Source organism: Cygnus atratus, chromosome 3 (assembly GCF_013377495.2).
Source record: "Cygnus atratus isolate AKBS03 ecotype Queensland, Australia chromosome 3, CAtr_DNAZoo_HiC_assembly, whole genome shotgun sequence".
Taxonomy (NCBI): Eukaryota; Metazoa; Chordata; class Aves; order Anseriformes; family Anatidae; genus Cygnus; species Cygnus atratus.
In genome coordinates this window covers 54,069,578-54,086,985 of record NC_066364.1, presented here as the reverse complement: position 1 = coordinate 54,086,985, position 17,408 = coordinate 54,069,578, and the positions used below count along the sequence as shown (strand labels likewise).

Genomic DNA, 17,408 nt, shown 5'->3' with positions numbered 1-17,408 from the left:
CCTGGTTCTGTATCACCTATTCTAGCAGGAATGTGTAAGAAAATTAATAGCTGTATTTGCATCACAATATATTGTGCTACCAGAATGGCAGAATTCCAAACAGACATTTAATAAAACATTTTATTAGCTGGAATTTGGAAATAAATAATACAGTAAAACTGTACAGCCTGCATGGTAATAAACTACCATTTAAAACCAGTCCAATGTAGACCTAATCTCTCCAATTTAGCCTGGAGGAGAATTAGAACTGAATGCCAGCAGATCTTTTGAACATATGTAGGTACTTATGAAAATTTAACAGAAGGGTTTCTCAGAGAAAGTTCATCTCTGTTTTTCTTGTTTATTTATTTATTTATTTATTTATTAGTTTTTGATGATGATGAAATGAGGAAAACTTGCAAAATGCAAAGTTTAGAGCGTGGAAAATGAGAGGAAAAAAACTCTCATCATTCCAGATAGAGAGTATGCTCCACATATTGGTGTTCACAAGCTTCAGAATACAAATTCCCTGGTGGGACTTCAGTTTATTAAGTTCTAAAGGTAGAAAAAGGGCAAGAAATAAGATTAACTGAAGCATGACAACATCACTACCACTAGCAATCATTCACCACTTGCTTGCTACCTTGTGGGCAGGAAGAGGTAACCAAGAGAAGAGGGATGCTATACTACAGAGGCAATATTTAATTACTTGTTTATTTATAATAGTCACACTTTATTTACACATTTTGCTGAATCATTCAAATTGTTGACTACTATGGCATTTTTATGTGATTTTCACAATACGTTCCCTCAAAGCATGAGGTGATTTGGGGAGAATTTCTTTTCTTTTTGAGGCTGGTAAACAACCATTTTATAGACTAAGGAATATCTTTCTCATTACAAGGTAGCATATTATACAAATATACCCACAAACTATTGTAGAATTTTACATAGACATTTTCTAATTAGGAAGAAAAAAATATCTAAAAAGCAACAAACTTTTTGGATTAGATTACTTTTATGGTCTTAAAAGCAAATATATATATGAGTGTATATATAGATAGATATACCTTATAGCCTGTAATCTGAAATTAATCCAGTTTACATCTAGATTCCCACACTCCACGCAGGTGAAGATTTCACAAGGCCAGCTCCCAGCTGAGGACCACAAAGTGCTTAGAATAAGAAACGTTGAAAGACCATAAGCTGCTGGCATGGGACAGAGAAGAGAAAGATGCTGTGGGGAGTATGCTGGAAGCAGCACAACAGTGTTAACTCTGCAGATGAGCAGTGCCATTTGTCAGCTTATTTCCACATCAAATTTCATTGCATCAAAGAAAAAGGTTTTATAGCCAGCTGAGTAGCAAATAAGAACTAGGATACAAAACATTCTGTACTTTTAAGTTGCAGTTCTACTTTGAGCAGAGGAGAATAAGGATTTTCCTCCCTCTCAATCAAAAAATTTAACACACTGAAATTCATTATCAAATCATTTTGACCTTTACCATTGGCATCTAATCTGAAATAAATAGCTCAAAGGACAGATGGTGGAAACATGCTGAAGTCCATGAACTTCAGTACATATCCACCAAATTTCCCTCCTAGCTAGCTTTTTAATCAAAGACATAATACTAAGTTTCTAAGGTAAGTGTCCTCAGATCAAGAATTATACCACATGGATGGGTTGCTCTTCCCTCCTCCTCCAGACATTAATCCCATGTCTGTTGATTTTATTTTTCAATGAACATGAGAGTACCCCCCAAATTCCATTTTTTCTTTAAAATCCAATCTCTTAAACTGCACTTCTTGTTCTAACATTTGCATGTGATATATGCATATGGTATATGCATATGATATATGCATATGCATATGATGTGCTCTATTCAGCCTCTGGAACAGTGAGTCCTGCCTAGCAAAAGCACAGTACAGCCATTCAAAGGAGAGAGGGTTTTCTGATGACAAAAGTGCTGGATTCTGTTTGAAATGGTATCTGAAAGCAGACATAGCAGGTGTTTGGCAGATGAAGGCAAGAAGAAACTTCCTCCAGTATGAAGTGGAACATGATTAAGAAGAAAAAGTTAAGGAGAGTAAGAAACAACAGGGGGAAAAATCTGAATGGTAGGCTGGTTGGCATAGTTACACACATGAAATACAAAGCCAAACCTCTCAACTTGCAGGAAAAATACTAAATTTGACTAACTGATATGGCAGTCCTTACATGCTGGACCACATAAAAAAAAGAGGCCCATGAAGGGAATACCAACTGGTGCTGTACATCACAACCCTTGTAACAGGTTCCTTAAGATGTGGAACTCCTTCAGTACACAGGCTGCTGCAAGGAGAAGCCTAACCCCACAGACCTCCAGATATCTGATAAACTCAGTCAGATCACTTCAAAGTGGTTGCATCTGGTTCCTGGTGAGCTGGAGCTTCTCAGGACATCAACCTTAAAAGACCCACAAGTAGTATTATAGATGTTCTCTACTACTTGTTTATTTATTTCCTTTCCCAAGTATCTAGGCATGCAACAAGAGAAAACTGCTTTAGGTTGTGCTATATTGCTGTTTGTGTATCAAGGGAAGCCACACTGCTTGCAGAGCACCAGAAACAAATTCCTGTCTTTCAAGAAAGCAAACGAGGTGGAGAAGTCCTCTCATCCCTGCTTGGCTCCACCGTGGGTACAAGACCATTATGAGTAAACTCCTCAGTATTCATTCTTCACTTTGCAAAGACAGCACAAGAGAAACAGAAACAAGTGCAAGAATATGAAGTGGATGTGGGTGAACAGAGTAGAAATAACAAATGGAGCAATACCTGCTCAAATAGAGCTAGAGGGCCTATTAATATTAATGTACTGCATATACTCTTTAGTTTGCAATTGGAAAGACTCCCTAGGTAAGTGGGAACTTAAACAAGCTAAGCTTCCAAACTGTAGTTAATGCAGCTTTATCATCTTTTTTAAGAAAGTGGGAGTCCCCAGATAAATGAGAATATCTGATTGTTCTTTGGAAGCTTTTTTCAAACACCTACACAAGTTACATTAACATATTTCTTTGGTAAATCTCCAGGGCAAACCTAACCACCTACAGAAATTTAATAAGGATTGTACTTTACTGATAAAAGTGTGGAATAGCATAGACTCCACATACCTCCCCAACAAGCTTCACTGTGCTGTCATGTAACATCAAGGAGGTAAGAGCACAGAGGTTTCAAGAAAGAACTAGTACAACTGTTGACTCACATGTAAAGTCCTCAATACCACACATAGAGTGTCATAAGAGATTTAAACTGCTTCAGACCATCAGATATCTCACTGTACTTTGATGAAAGAACATTAACTCAGTTAATGTACTGGCTAAACTCCAGCTCTTATAATTATATTCTGAATACTTAAATCTCTATTGTCATTTTTACTGTCTGTAGTATGTTATGTTCATCTATTTAATTATCATCACACTATCTGAGCACCTTCGAATGCCCTTAAATTTGTCCTATGAAGACACAGGTCCTCCTAGGAGGCATGGGTTATTGTCTCGCACACTGAATTGGGATTTGGAAGAGCTATGCCAAGATAAGCCGCTGTCAGACTTACTGTCTGCATTTAAATGTGTGTGAAAGCTCTGAAGATTATTCTCTGCTATGAGACACTGTAATTACTAGATTAGATTGGTTTGGGACATACATGATCCTAAGTCTCTAAATCAGTTTGTGAATAAAGCTTTGTTCTTCATGAAGAGACAAAGATGAAAACATGAAAAGTTCTTTATCTAGTGTCAGCTTCAGTCATATAGCTGAATAGCTACAGTCACTAGATAGTAGACGGCTCATTGCCCCCTGCACATCGTTTTTATTTCTAAGGGCATATAAGTGATCTCAAATTTGTTCACCGTATGTTAACCCTAAGGGAATGAAGGTCAGAAGCAGCATGCCTGTGATCACAGGGTGCCACACTGGAGTTCATACAGAAATATTTTTTTTGCTTCCACATCACATTTGCTCTTTCTCTGCATCCTTCCTTTCACTGTGTACTCCAGACCAACTGGCACAGGTCATCACTAATTCAGAGATCAGGATTCGTTTTCTTTAGCTAGTCTGCTGCACGCAACAGAAAAGTGCTTGCTTCTAGTTCCTGCCTTAGGTTTCAATTAGCTTTGATTTTGTTTTGTTTCTGCCCAAAGAAACAGACAATAAAATAGCATATAATAAATGACATTCAATCATTATAGTACGGCTTTCTCATTTGATGCAGTTCTGAGGTCCTCAGTGTAAGATACCAAGTTCATAGTGATCCCTGGTCCTATCAGGTATCCAGAACTGTTTAAAACGCCACAGATAAACACACCTTTAGACATTTCTTGCATTGCAAGAATTAAGTGGGGCCATCAGAGTTAATGATGAAGCGTTAATGGAGTTTTAATTAAAAAATGGACTGGAACTACCATATCTGAAAAGCAGAAAATGCAGAAACCCAGGAATAAAGTCATCCAACATAACTAGCAGAGGAGGAGAGCTTCTAAGTCCCATTTGTTAAGAGTTGTACCCCGAAGCACAAAGATTTATCTCTTTCTTGAAGATACTCTTTCAAATATAGTTTATATAGATAACAATATTCACAGTTGCGTAAAACTGTATCTGTGAAGATATTACTACAATGAGTTTTACAGTTTAATTATAGACTGGGTTAAAGTAGTTCCTTTTAAATGTAATGCCTGTCAGTTTTTGTGAATGTTCCCATATTCTTGTGTTATGCAAAGATGCCAAGAGAAAATTTTTTGACCCTTTTCACCACAAATATTTACCTGTGGAAGAAAAAGAGCCCATCCTGGGAGGAGCAACCCCAGGTACCAGTACATGCTGAGGGCCACTGAGTTTGGAAAGCAGTTATGTAGAAAAGGTCCTGGGGGTCCTGGTAGACCCGAGTTTAACATGAGTCAGCAATGTGCCCTCACTGCTAACAGTAGGCTAATAGTATCCTGGACTGTGTTAGACAAAGTGTTGCCAGCAGGGCAAGGGGGGTGATCCTTCCCATGTTCAACACTGGTGTGGCCACATGTGGAGTGCCAGACCCAGTTCTGTGCTCCCCAGTACAAGAGGAGTGGACTTACTGGAGAGAGTCCAGCAAAGGGCCACAAAGATGACAAAAGGACTGGAGCACCTCTCCTTTGGGGAGATGCTGAGAGAGCTGGACATTCAGGCAGGAGAGAGCTGACATTCAGGCTGGAGAAGAGAAGGCTTCAGGGGGACCTCGTCAATGTCTGTAAATAACTGAAGGAAGGCTGTAAAGAGGATGGAGCCAGGCTCTTTTAAGTGGAGCCCAGTGACAGGACAAGAGCAATTTCTAGATAGATTCAGTTTTTTAAAAAAAACCATATCTATAACTAGAAACAGTGATTGCTGTGCAGCAGACTGGCTAAGAACAATTTCATTTCTATCATCATCTCTACTTCTAATGACAGTTAAAGATTTTAGGGGGCAGAAGAAGGAAAAAAGGTGTGGGGGAAGAAAGTGATATTTTTCCCTGATTTGTTCCTAGCTCACTGCACAGTAATGCAGTCTGAGAACTCTAAAAGCAGAATCACGACAAAAGAATCTTGTGATAATACCACACAGGAAAAGCTCTTGCGTTCAGCCCAAGCACAAAGTCTAATTGTCCAGTTTTGAAGTAAAATACCCATTTTATTCACTTCTCAGACTCTCTTTCCCTTCTGAAAAGGACACAAAGGGTTCAGAAGCTCTAAGGAGTTAATGTTCAAATGCACCTCAGGAACTTTCTATCACATGCAAGTAATTCAGCACTTTTTTCTTGTTTCCTAGTCTATTCTTAATTATGCAAGGAATATGCCTTGGGATTAATACTCTGTAATACCACCTTATCTAAAACATACGCAGTCATTCACCAGTTACTTAACTAAAACTTCAAAGTGCTATACAAATTGACTCTGACAAAGAAAGTGTCATAGAGGCTCCAAGGACTGAAAAGCAGTCAACTAATACTGTGTATGTTTCAGGGAGAAAAACAGACCAGGAAATATGGGACAATAGCCTGAGCTTCTCTTCAACCTCAAATCATGTCAATGCAGAATAAGATTGGTTTGGAGTCTAAAATCGGTCTCAAATCTCTCTTTAGGCAATCCTGACCAAGGAGCTTTCCATCTAGAAGTGTAATATTGATTTAACATGGTGTTGTGTCAGTACTAAGGCTTTCTTTCTTTCTTTCTTTCTTTCTTTCTTTCTTTCTTTCTTTCTTTCTTTCACAACTATTGCAGTCGCACAAGATGGGGACAACAGACAAATATAGAATAGGACTTGCTTCCAGTAAACTCAAGTTTCCTTTAGCCATCATCTACAGACAGACTCAGGTTGAGACATCCAAAATACCCACTGTACAACATGAGGATCTATATTGGGTATCCACCCACTGTAAAACAAATATACTGATTTGTAATGTAGTATGGAAGTAATACAAAAACAAAACAAAAAAAAAACCTGATCATGAAGGTAATTATTCCCTTTTCTACTGAGATAACTTCAAGAGAATAATAATTAATAATCTGCAATTAATTGTTTGCAGAGGAAAAACAAAGTGAATAATGTAAAAAGCATTCTTACTTTTTTAATCAGTAAAACTGACCTTATGAGAGTGACAGCTTTTTAAAATTCTCATGTTTTACATGTCTTTTGAGCCATCCGGCTGGCAGTCAGAGCAACTGAACTGTCATTCCCTTTGTCTCCACAAGAGAGGAATATAGCCTGATTATCCTACAGTAAGGTAGACAGATGAAACAAGACATAAAACTTTTTACCTGGAACAGAGCCTGGGAAGACCCCAGGGACAGCTTTTATGTCATTTCAGCTCAGTTTCTGAACAAGAGCAATTGGCCAATGCACAGCAGTGGACAGCTCTTTGCTGCTTGTCAGAGAACCTGACACGCTAGGGCAGATGCGAAGGTTCAGCTACAATGCTTTTATTGAACCTAAGCCAAGATTTCTGAACTACATGATGGTTTATCCAGTCAGAACAGTAGCTGACACATCTCTAGCAGGTCAGCTCAAGAGTTATAGCTATACAGTGTTACAGAACAAAATCCATGTTCATCCACTTGCTCCTCCTGCATCAGCGTCATGGTCCCACACAGGTACCTGGGAAAGGTTACCCACTCCCTTAGAAACCCTTGAAGTAGGTTACAGTTCCTCACATGTTCATTCCTTAAGACTGCATTTTTATGTGTTCTGTGAAGAAACGTTCCCTTGGGCAACAGCAAACTGTTATTAAAGAAATACAACACAAAACGTTTTCTAGACAGAAGGGCTGCCTCAGCTTTTCTTTGTTGCACTGGTTCTTCAGCAAATAGAAGTGAACTTTTGAGTTAATTTGCTTCCTTCCCTCTTTTTTCTCTTCCAACGAATGTGGTTTATAGTTTGCAGATGCTGCATAGTGAAGTTCCAGAGTGGTGGTGAACATCATTGTCTTTTCTCAACCCCCGCCCCCCAGACCATAATTCCAGAGAGATCTCTAAAAAAGATGAATTCTCATCACCTTCAGCTACAGAGCCTTTGCAATGCCATTTACAGAAATAATGAATCTCTGTCTAAACCCTTTATTTCTGTTCTGTAGGTGCTAGTGTAAAGGTCACCATAGAAATGCAGGTGTCGAGGTACTTCTCTTTGCAGTTTGAGTGAAAATCTTTACTGTGACAGAGCTTAGCTTTCAACTCTGTCATCATCACATCTGGAAGGTATTTTCTTATGAATAGAGGAGGAGATCCTGTTTCTTAGAACAAGTGTGTCTCTGCTGGCATGGATACAAAAGTTCTGTGTTGTTGAACCATCTGCACTGAGCCTCTCAAGTGATTTAAATGCAGCAAGACTCTATAGTCCTACAGTGAGACGGTGCTACCTCAACACCTGAACAGCTTGAACACACATCCCCCTTGCACCGCTGTACTAAGTAGCTGCTCAGAGTATCACCCTGTTCAGTCCTGTCCTCAAGTCCACCACAAGTCAGCAGCCAAAACTTTTTTTTTTTCTTTTTTTTCCATAAGACATGTGGATCACAGGTCTCTGCACAAAGCAGCTTCCACCACTCACCTCCTTTTGTGGCTGTCTCACAGGAGAGTGCCTTAATATTTTTTCCTGCTCATATCTTTTTGCCCTTACAGAAGAGTTCTCCAGCTTCAGACACAGGAAGACACAGCTTTCTGCAAGAACCTCACCACTAGTGGCAGTGTCTAATTTTGAGTATTAAGAAATGTAAAGAAAACTCTATAGTAAATACCTTGTAACACTAAACAGCATATATTTTCATGTTCATCCCCTAAACCAGTATGTCTTTGCCCATAACATTACAGGTTCTTACAGCAAGGGTATTCTCTAGTCATTAATCCCACTTTTCCTACTGGAAGATTCTCACAAACAGAGTATATCCAGATTTCCTTTTATGGTGGAACAAGAGGGTGGAAATTATAATCTCCTTTACATCAAATTCTGCCATCTTACTGGCTACAGATAGCCTAGTTTGAAAGGCAGCATTGGGAACAATTACTGGTGCTTGTTGGTGTGAAATCCAGTATTTTGGACTGATGATTCAAGCACAGAGAATACCCACATCACATGAGCGGTGAATCATGACTCGGTGTACTCAGAATTCAGTTGTCTCAATGTACAGTGTATTGTGCATTTTCACCTCAATATCAAGGATTTCCACAAATTTTAGGATAGCTCTAGCTCAAAATGCCTTACCCAGAATATTCACAGACACTAAAGATGCAGTCTGTACAAGAATGGAATTTTCTCTCATTCATTTTTTTTCCTTTTTGCCTATTTTATCTCCTCTGCCAGCCCACATCCTTTTTTCCATGTTCTTCTGTCCGTTTCAGTCTCATCTGCATCTTTGATCCCCTGGTGCAATTCATTTTGAGCATGGTATTTAGTTTCCACATCAGTGGCTAAACAACACTGATTTTAGTAGTATATGATGCATAGTTCATTTACATCTCAGTTTTCTAATCAATCAACAAATGACAAGAGAACAGTCAAAGACAAAAACTAAATTACTTTAATCTAGATGCAATCTAGGTTCTCGAGTAGACAGATTCATAGGCTAACTAGTTATAAGTTACTTGTGCTAACAAAATATCAAAGTCTCATAAGGCATAGTCAAAATTCAAAGCAAAAGGTACCAAGAAAACCCAAAGTATATGTAAATAAATGAAGAGGACAACACTATAGTGTTGTCATAATATATATATATATAAATTAGATTCTCTGCCTAATTAGTAAGTCAAAAGAGTTATTTTTGTCAGAAGAAAAAAAAAAAGAAACAGTTTGCAAAAAGTAAGATGTCTTTATATTGCATGCTAATACAGATAAATTTGAATTAGGTGATATTACAAGAAGAGCCTTTCAGCACTGATTTAATTTTTGAACACACACATTTTATTTGCATATTTACTGTCACTGTAAGCTTTCCTTGAATATTGGAAATGCGAATCTGTAATACGGAGGTAGCAGAATAAAAGACATAGACACATTTCTAACTTTTATTGGCATAGGCAAGGCCATCATAAAACCCCAAATCTTGTCACAGAAAAACTGCTATTGGACGTTAAGTGACTGGAGCACAACAGTTAGCACCTCCGTGTCAGGAATCAGCTTTTGTCATTGTCCATAGAAACTCCTTCATCACAGACAGGTTTCTCCAGCAGAGAAACTCCACTCCTTTAGCATCCTGATTAGGAATAATGAGAATTGCCTCCCAGTAAGATGCAGCAGTAATCTCTGCCTAAGACAGCTCTTGCTATCTGAACACCTGCCTGTTTAGGGTCCTCGATGCCCAGGAAATTTTCAGACTAACACCCTGTTGTAGGTGCCCTGTATGTGAAAGCCAAGAATGTCATTTCTCTCACCAAGATTACAAGAAGTGCAACTGTTTCCACAGCTTGTGTTTCCCACAAACTTAAATGAAGTAGTTTACAGGATATTTTCTTAAGGACGTATTTGAGTCAGGAAGATTCATTTATATTAATGATGCTGACTATGATAATTTCAAGTGTTCTAAAAAATTAACTATTTCCTGACAGAATATCTACTATGTTTTGTAGGTAATTTCCAAAGAAAATCTATATTTCTCTAAAATAGGAACATGCAATGCTGCTGTAAACAGAAAAGAAATATACATGCACACTATCTGGAAATTAGAAATAAGAACTCGTGCACAGGTCCCATATTGCTTTACAGACTTCACCACACCTTTCAACCTTCTTTTGCAGGTAGGATTAACAGCTTCACTTTTAACAAGCAAAGAGTCTAGCTTAACAGGCAGCTCTAAGATACTGGAATATCACATTAGCTACTACAAAGAGAAAGACTGAGGAATCTTTTAAAACCTTGGGAACAAAGTTCATATCATCAAAACTAGGACTGTATTAAATGGGTAAATTTACAGAGACAATCTTAATCACTGAAGGCAAAGAGTGTTCCTAGGAGGACTTAAAAATACTTTAATTGGATCCTTCCCAGTAATATCTGCTGAGGGGAAAATCAGAGCTGGTGCGACATGCCCACTGAGGAGAAGGTCTGAATCATTACAGCTATAAAAAGAAGAAAACACATAAGAAAAAAAAAAAAAGTAAAAAAAAAAGTATGAGGAACAAAGGTAAAGAGCAATGAACATAACTGCAGCTAGATGTGGTAGATGTGGCAGGAGAAAGCCAGTTCAGGAAAAATTCTCTGAAATTTCAAACTCTGCACTGAAGGCAAGCAGAGCTACTGACAGCAGAGTCACAGCCCTGAAGCCTGCAGCTTGGAGGCAGCTCACCTGCTGGCTGGTTGGAAGAGGACTCTGGAATTAGGGCCCTAAGCAAGGACCAGAAGGAGCAGAAGACACTTTCCTGCCAGGGAGGCAGATGTGCTGCAAGAAACTTGTCTGGGACTCACTGAACTGCTGAAACTGGGATTAAATTGTTTTATGGAAATGATTCAAACAACTACTATCCATGCTTTTTGCCACTATCTCTAGCCATGCTTCATCTACTGAACTAAGAAAGGAAAAATAATATTAATTAGACTTATAAGTTTCCAACAGGAAAACTAATGAATCTGAGGACTACAATATCCCAGTCACACATGGGTAATAGAGAGGGACATATCCACAATTCTTAGGTTTGCTACTGTTCCACCATAGCCCATATAGAAACCTACATCTATAGCTCATGTAAGAGAAATTACTCAGCAAGGTTACAGAGATCTCTTCCGTGGGAGCAATCATGGATGTCTCTGGCTTTCTGCCTGCCTCCATTTGTCTCCTCAGTCTCCTAATCCCTCTCACTTGCTGTGTGCTGAAACCTGAGAGATGGATTCACTGTGGTGGTGAGCTGCAAAGGATGATGAAGCATTGTCAGGTGTTACAGAGCAGTCAGCAAGGACAGATCTTTTTCTTCAGCATAAGTCTCATAGCATTTAATTGTCTTCCTAGCTCTTCCTCTATAAGCAACGGAAAAATACACAATGCAGGAGCCATTACCTACTTTAGAGTTAATAGATTCTAAAAACATAGAGAAAGTAGAAAAAGTAAGAAAGTAGAAAACACTCATATAATAGGTTAATACTGAGCAAGCCAAGGTAGTACACAACAGATAGTGTATTATAAAAGAGAGGAACAGATAGAATAAAACAGAAGTTTACATACTGAGGCTCATGCATTGTTTACAGTTCTGGTTTTGTTCTGCAACCTAGGAAAGGAACAACATCAGATTTCCACATGCAAATTCCATAGGCTGAAGCCACGTGCATTTTTTATGAGGATAAATGAAATATTTATTTCAGTTTCTAGTTTTCTGAATATGCACATTAACTTTGTGGGATTTTACAGTTTACATTATCTTGAAAAATATTCTCTTAAGAACTTCTTCATGCTTCTCAGTTTCCTAAATAGACCATTCCTGAAGCCTCAACCCTCTCTCTGGTTTATGCTTACTCTTTGAGGGAAAGGGATAGTTGAGTCAGAAACATATCTTGTAGTCAGATACCCAGATCAAATACATACTATATTCACAGTCAGCAGAGGACTATAAGACTATTTTTAGAGAAAAAGTTTCCAGCCAGGTATAATATTCAAGGTTCAGTACACAACACTGTGAGATTTTATCCATTAGCTGGACAAGTAAACTGCCCCTTTCTGTTCACAGTTGGCAATTAACTCCTATTTTCCCCTCATCATACATCAGAACCACAGTGGTAGTTAGGAACTGAGGAAGACAGACAGCAGACGGCTCAGTAGGGACAGCCAAACTCCAAAACACAAGCGATTTCCATGCACAAGAGCAGCAATTGAGGGCATTGCTACAGTTTCCATGGCAGCTGCAATAACCACTGGACCAGAGCAGCCAAGAAAGCTGGGGAGAAAAGAGATGCAGCTCCAGAAGAACAAGTGTATGCCACAAGACTGCTTCTCAAGGGGAGCCTGGAGAGGGGAATGACATTTGGCAATGCTTGGCTTCAGCTCAAACAGGAGCACCCAGGGGTGCACCAAAGAGGCATCAGCCCTGATCCATCATCATGTAGTTACCCTCCTTTCTTAACGTAGAGGAGACTTTGTTCAAGACCCATTTCTTTTCTTCCACCACCAGTTTCAGACACTCCAGTTCCCACCTGCCAGCCTCATAGTTGTGAGCCAGGTGGTCAGGTGCTCTGCGGGGTCTGTGGCTTGGCCCCTGGCTGTGAGCAGCCCCATGCCCTGGGCTCACCTGGCATGACCAGTGCATCTGTTCGTCCAGAAACCCTGGCACAAAGATTAGCAACCTGCCACTTTAGCCTTTGGTAGGAGTCTCTTTGCTTATTGTTTGGCTGCTTGTGGAAAGCAGAGAGACAGCGTGCAGGCACAAGGTGTTCTTTTCCCTTTTGGTAAATGAAATAGTGTTTGAAAACAACAAGGAGTTTGTGATTTGGTAACAGTATCAGATACCCACTTCTTTGCCTGTGGTAGATGTCACAACTTGCTGGTGTTACTCTCAGAATAAGGAAGGCAGTCCCCGAACTCAGTGAATACAAACAGTTCATTCAATAAAATATTTTAAGTTGAATTATAAGAGTTATGAGATGACTAAGAACAAAATGTCACCTTAATTTTATTTAAAATTAAGTTGTCTTGAGTTAAAAAAATAGTCTATGTCATCACCAAGAAAATAATTTTGTGCCTTATTTGAAACCAGAATGCACTGAAGCAGGAGCTGAGATGACAAAAACAAATGAACATACAGACAAATGGAAAGGCACAAAGACATACGTTAAGAAAGATAAGAGATGAGATTCAGGTCATCATCCTTTATGCTTAAAATAAAATTTGGATGAAATTATGATGCGTAAGTGAAAACAAACAAACAAAAAAACAACACACCACTCTACCCAGATCATTTGAAGTCACCTTATCCCTGACCCATTAGAGTTCATGAGGCACTTACCTGCCAGCCTGAGATTTGTTTGGGCAGCCTAACTTCAGTGTCTGAGCACGTGCAAATGCATCCAGTTGTAAGGAATTAGCTGATGCATGCCTGATAAGCAAGGGCAGTCTTGCACAAAGTACTGGCAGTCACTCATTCATGAAATGGTTCTCCTGCTTTCATTAACGCAGTCATACACGGGATGGGAGTGTTCTGTTCAAGTCCTGTCTTTGCTTCAGGAGTTCTAAACTCTCTATTATATCCAGTCATTGTCTGTTCTCTCTTCGTTTTGCCTCCAGAATCTCAGCTGCTCTGCAGAGAAGAAGCAAAATGGCACTGCACAAGACAAAGAGGAGGAAAGAGGGGATCTGGCTTTCTACCAAGCAATATTTATGAGAAAGACAGACACACATTCAGTTCCTAGGTGACAGAATTTGAAATGTTTCAGTGACAAGTATCTAATGTTTAGGAGTACAGTGCAAAGCTGCTCTTCAATGCTTCTCTTGATCACCTGAAGTACCAAGCTGGAGAAAATATACAAAGGAGCATATGCTTTCTCCTGGATGCTATCTATCCATAAGATATGAAATGTCACCAGCTTTGAACAGTTCCCCAGTCAGACTGATACTGCAACCAAAATCTAGGAAAATACGTAGCAACCCAGCAGATTGAAATAAAGTTCTAATTTGACTATCCTGATTATCCGTGTTTCAACAATGAAGGAATGGAAGGTAAACTTCTCAGTAAAGTTTTCAAAAATTCGGCAGTCTGAATTTGCCTACATAACTTCTTGACAGATGATAGTTATGGAATTTTTCCTGAGTAGGATCAGAGGATGATGGACTAAAAGTTTGAGAGTACATATTTACTTATCTACACTCAAACATTCTTGTTACTCTACATGAATATTTATGCTTGAGTTACATTTGAAATGAATTCTTGCCTGAAACTCCTTGTCACAAAGCTGTAATGGGGTACCAGCTTGTCTCCTTCAAATTCTTGCATGTATATATATACTTAGTGACACTGTTTTAAGTGATTCTTTTCTCCATAGCATACTATGTATGTATGTACTGTACACACAATTTACATCTATATGTATATGCCTATGGAATTGTGTAGCTTTCTCTGAAAAGACACAAACTGCTACGAACTTGCATCTTGTGCAGCAAATACAGCACTAGAACTGTGATTTCTCAGTTGTAAATAGGCCTATGAATAGGCCTATTGATTATTGCTGTTTGATTTTTTCTTTTTTTGTTTTTGATTATTTAATCGCATGCGTTTACTTTATCGCTTAATAAAAAATCTTTACATGGTGCAGTGTAGAGGTTTTGGCTTTTTTTAGTATTCCATAAAGAAAATTAGCAAATTAGGTTTTCACATATAGCAGGCAGTTTTATGACCTTTTATTCACTCTTAATATAATCACATATATACATAAAAACATACAACAAAACTTACAGCAGTTTCAATTGTAGTTGAAAAGTTAAACACTTAGAAGGCAAGATGAAGTAGGATTAGGGCTGTTTATACAAACCCAGTTTTAACTTGAATTGCAACCTTTAGTAACATGCCCAGACATTATTACTTTTTCTTACAGCATTCTTGACATACTTAGGGCTGATGATTGATAGAGTTCACTTGATGAACACATATTTCACAGCCAATTTTTCCTTGTTCAGTATTTCTAGCTTCTGTGGAATGGAGATGACAAAGCTGGGAAAAGTATGGCATTTGGAGACAGACTCTGCAGTAGAGTATTTGGCAAGAATATAAAGCTAGACTGATAGATAGACTTTTGATAGACATGTCCATCAAAATTAAGAAAACAAAACAAACAAAAAAAACACACCAGAAAACACATTTTTCTGAAAAAAACATTGGCCAATGATTGCTACAGTATTACTAGGGATGCCAAAATAAAATGCATAATGCCATAATGCCATGCATAGCATATGTGACTAGATCGATTAATCAGCATAAGGGAATTTCTCTGTTCTGGGAGGAAATTTGTTTAAAAGCACCAAGTAATTTCAGGATGCTTTTTACAGAAGATTGTAATGAAAAAGAAACTGGTGGATCATTTAGAGAATAAGAAATCCGTAAAAAGACATGTTTTTTATTGGCTGCAGTGATATGGACTCTCTTCAAATTTTTCTGAAATGGCAATAAATGGCAGAAAGGAAAAAATGCGCTTTGCAACATTCTTTTTCTTCTTTCTATATGCTTTTATCTCCTTGCTAATTACATTAACAATTCACTTCAGTCATGAATCTGACGCTGACCACATTTCAAGAATATTACATTCACACCAAATGAATGCTATCCTTCAGACAGTAACTCAGACAACAACTTTTAAATTCACTTTATGAAGTTCAGTAGCCTATAGCAGGATTTCAATTCCTAAGATTAACACTGTTAGCATGGTGGTAGTGTTTATTTTAAGTATAACTAATATTATAATTTGAGACATATTAGCACATATAAAAGATAAATATTCTTGGCATTATGTTTATAATTATTAGTAATATATGACTTTTGCATTGACATGGAAAAAGTCCCATTAAAAACAATTTTTAAAAGTTGCATAAAATACTCAATAGTCAATGTTATAAATTTTGAAAGCAGATCAGGATGAAAGTAATCTTTAGGAATAAATCTCTACAAATGTTAACATAACGGAGAAATTTATAAAACAGATTTTGTCTTGTGAAGAACAAGTTCTCTCAAGTTCACAGAGATTTCAGGGTTCTGACTGAGAGAATTATGAAGATACAGTACATATTTTTCCTCATTTGTGACTGTGGTGAAGACCTTCTAGGTGATAAATTCAGGAGAGATTCCTTTAAGAAAAGTATAGGAAACTAACCAGAAGAATCATAAGAGAACAATCAAACTGTGCAAGGGCCTTTGGAAAAAAAAAAAAGTCTGAAGGCTGGTGAAGAAAAGTGATAATTTAAATCAAATAACATACCGACAGGGTTGAGAAGGCTTCTCTGAAGAATTTAATTGAGAAAAAGAATGGAAAGATGAAAAATGCAAAATATGAGGTTATAGGTAGACTTCTCAGTTCTCACAATCAGTAGACAAAATTATACCATAGACAGAACATCACATTCACCCCTTCCTCCCTTCATCTACAGGAAAAAAAAAAAAAAAAAAGGTTAAGTCTTCTTTTCCTTTTTCAAAATAATATACATACATATGTACATATTCATAGGACTACTGAGATCTAACACTAAGTATTTCCTGGTTGGTCTATGCAGTTCTAGTCACCAGAAGCACAGCATGCTGGGGTGGGAGTGTAGAAAGACTTTGGCACTCTCTGTACATTCCTGCACCTCTCATTATCATTTCTAAACAACTCAACACAGCCTGGAATAGCTGAGTGGTGTAATACTGAGACATGCTGCCTTTTGATCACTGTTTGGACTCTTGCTGTGTTTGTTGTCTGAGTGTGACTCACTTTGCAAGAAGTGATTTATCTCTGCTGCCCTCTTGCACAACAAGAAGTGCAGCAGTCACTGTAGTTGGGCTTAAGCTATGCAGAGATATACTTTGAATCTGAAGAGACTTAAGAAATGGACCTAAATTCTCTGATGTTGGTATACACACAGGTTTTGTTCTTTTTTGAATTAACCTAGATTTGGAAAAAGTTGGAGAAAGAAAATATCTGATCTAGCTGTGTCTCATTTCCATTGGGACTTTTAATGTTGCATAGTACACACCAACCAGTATCTTTCAAGCTGTGCTCTTATACTGATCCAAAAAAATTTAAGTGGGTATAAATCCAGGGTCAAAAGTAAAAAGAAAATCCAGATCGGTCTCTCATTTTAATTATGGTTGAAGTGTCATTTAAAAATATTTTCTCAAGAAATGTACCTGATATGGAATTTATTATTCTATTGTAAAATTGTATTGTGTTCATGCATGCTGAAACTATAGTTTAATTTTAATGACCATGAGGTAAGAAATTTATGCTGAAACATC

General features: G+C 38.0%; 1 long non-coding RNA gene across 3 annotated transcripts in view; it reads right to left on the bottom strand.

Annotated features, from left to right (window-relative positions):
* The window catches only part of LOC118243881 (uncharacterized), a 115,851-nt gene extending 99,199 nt beyond the window's left edge, over window positions 1-16,652 (bottom strand). For all 3 annotated transcript variants that reach the window (XR_004777373.2, XR_004777372.2, XR_004777371.2), the window contains exons 1-2: window positions 16,393-16,652; window positions 13,437-13,727 (exon numbers count right to left, since the gene is read on the bottom strand). This is a non-coding gene — a long non-coding RNA (uncharacterized LOC118243881). The remainder of the gene's footprint in view (window positions 1-13,436; window positions 13,728-16,392) is intronic.
* Between the last annotated feature and the right edge of the window lie 756 nt (window positions 16,653-17,408).